Here is a 2,500-nt window from a genome sequence, read left to right on the forward strand (position 1 = left end):
GGGGGGGGGGGATTCAATCTCGGGGATATGTTGCCCTTCGCTGACTGCTTCGCCTCCGCCCCGTGCCGTGCCGCGCCGCGCTGCTCCCAAAGTCATTTATTTGGTAGGAGCCGGTGGCCTCCAATCCTCTTACTGTATGAAGAGATTACAATTTATATGAAAATCTCTTACACTACTAACAGGCATTACCCATGCAGCGCGCCGCAGCAGTTAGTGTCTTTCAGTAGCGATTAAATGGTGCCACCGTGGCGAGGCACCCAGGAGCTTTTTTTTTCCCCGTCTTCTTCTTCTTCTTAAGGCTGAATTAAGTGCTACAGTAGGGTTACAGCAGCCTCCTAGATGCGTACTGCCTAGGACTAATATCTGTGTGTTTGTGTGTGTGTGTGTGTGTGTGTGTGTGTGTGTGTGTGTGCGCATGATGTATGAGAGTGAGTGTGTGATATGTGAGAGAGAGTGTGTGTGTGTGTGTGTGTGTGTCTCTCTGTTTGTGTGTGTGTGTGCATGTGTGTGTGTGTTAGTGACTGAGAGAGAAAGAAAGTATGAGAATATGTGTGGGTGTGTAATGTACAGTATGTCTGATGAAAATCCTGACTAACAACACAAAAACTCGATATGACATATGCATTACCTGAGCGGCACAGAGAAAGAGAGGAATGTATGCGCAAGGCAGAGTGAGAGAGTGAGAGAGAGAGAGAGTGAGTGAGAGAGAGAAAGAGAGGCAGAAAGAGTATGGGTGCCCTTGGTGCTTTGCGCTTATATTCCTTTTTTCTGCTTTGAAACTTTAATTCTCGCCGCATTTCATGCTGAGGCCTTCTCTGAGCCCAAGGCTGGGGAAATGTATGAAGACATCACATCGTATTTGTATCAATTATACATTTGCTTGAAGAGGCGCAGACGCTGGTGAGTCTGCCCGGGCTCCGATTCTTCCCTTGCCCCCAAAACATGCTGATGTTCCCGCGCTCCTGCAGCAGGCCCTCATGGGATGCCATTATAGTCAACGCTAATGCTCGGAATATGGAGCAACGCATACAGTGTTCGTTTTTTAGTCTGCCATGGAAAGGGAAATATGCCAGGCAGATTTAATTGAACACATAGCTGTGCACGCGTATACACGAGTACATAGAAAGAATGCAGACACAGACACACATACTGTACGCACACACACACACACACACACACACACACACACACACACACACACACACACACACACACACACACACACACACACACACACACACACACACACACACACACACACAAAAACACACAAACACATACACACACAGCTACAAGCAAGCAAGCTTAATATATACCCATAAACATCAGTGGATCAGACCTCCCCTAGAAACACACGTCTAAGCACACCAGACTAAAAAAAAAAAGCAAAAAAAAACACCCTTAAGATCAATAATTCACATTTTGTTAAAACACAGTAATTTTCTTCAGAAGGAGCGGCTCGCCCCAGCACAGCACAGCTCAGCACAGCACAGCTCCGTCTCCCCCACAGCCTTTTGTCAGGGAGAGTTCCGGATGCAACATGGCTCCGGCTAAGTGGGGAAGCGTCTCCGCTAGATTATACACAGAAAAGGAGGCATTAAAGGGACCGAGGGAATGTGGGGACCGCTTGAAGGCAATGCAAATGAATACAGATATGCGACTGTGTGTGTGTGTGTGTGTGTGTGTGTGTGTGTACAGCATGTGTGTACAGTGTACAGTGTGTGTGTGGTGTAGCTGTGTGTGTGTATCTGTCTGTGTGTGTGTGTGCGTATTGAGGGTCAGTGAAAGTCACCAGGCTCCGTTTGTGTCTGAGGCTTGTGAGTTCATATAGAGTGCGATTTAGATTCTCTGTCCTCTGAGAGAAGGTATGTGGAAGTCTCGAGTGGGAACACAAGACTGCTGAATATAAAGCTAACTGTACAATATCTCCACTAAGAAGGGACGTAACAGTGAGCAAACTACTTTTCTAATAAGTTCTAAAATATATCTAACATTCCAATAACAATGCTACGAAAAAATAAGCACAGTGTACATGAAGAAATCATATTATAAAGATATTAATATTATAATAACTATAACTAATCTAATAGCTTACATTTTTCAAAGACAAGAGCAAAAAGCTAAAGCCAGGGAGTAGGCTGCCATTGTCGGCGCGTAATTATAAATGTCATGTTGTACATGAAGAGGCCGTTCCATTCAGTCTAATGTCTTCCCACCACCATTCTCCGAGGAACAATTGAGCGACATGGATATGCATTTACCCTGCAAGGCCAAATGCAACGTAAGCTGACATTTAATAATAGAGCAGAGATGGCATGTATATTACGCACATAAATCCAACTTCAGGAGAGAACGTTTCTATGTACGGCTAAGCCATCTATAGCGTATTGGTGGTGTATCATTGACAGAGAGAAGAGGCTGTGACAGTGGGCTTTTGTATTTAATGGTTAAAGGGACAGTGGACTATGGGGAGATAGAGAGAGGGAGAGAAAAAGAGAGA

General features: G+C 45.1%; 1 protein-coding gene across 1 annotated transcript in view; it reads right to left on the reverse strand.

The window, feature by feature from the left end:
- drp2 (dystrophin related protein 2) overlaps positions 1-2,500 on the reverse strand; it is an 83,230-nt gene that overhangs the window by 57,981 nt on the left and 22,749 nt on the right. The window lies entirely within an intron of this gene.

Source organism: Sardina pilchardus, chromosome 21, assembly GCF_963854185.1.
Source record: "Sardina pilchardus chromosome 21, fSarPil1.1, whole genome shotgun sequence".
NCBI lineage: Eukaryota > Metazoa > Chordata > Actinopteri > Clupeiformes > Clupeidae > Sardina > Sardina pilchardus.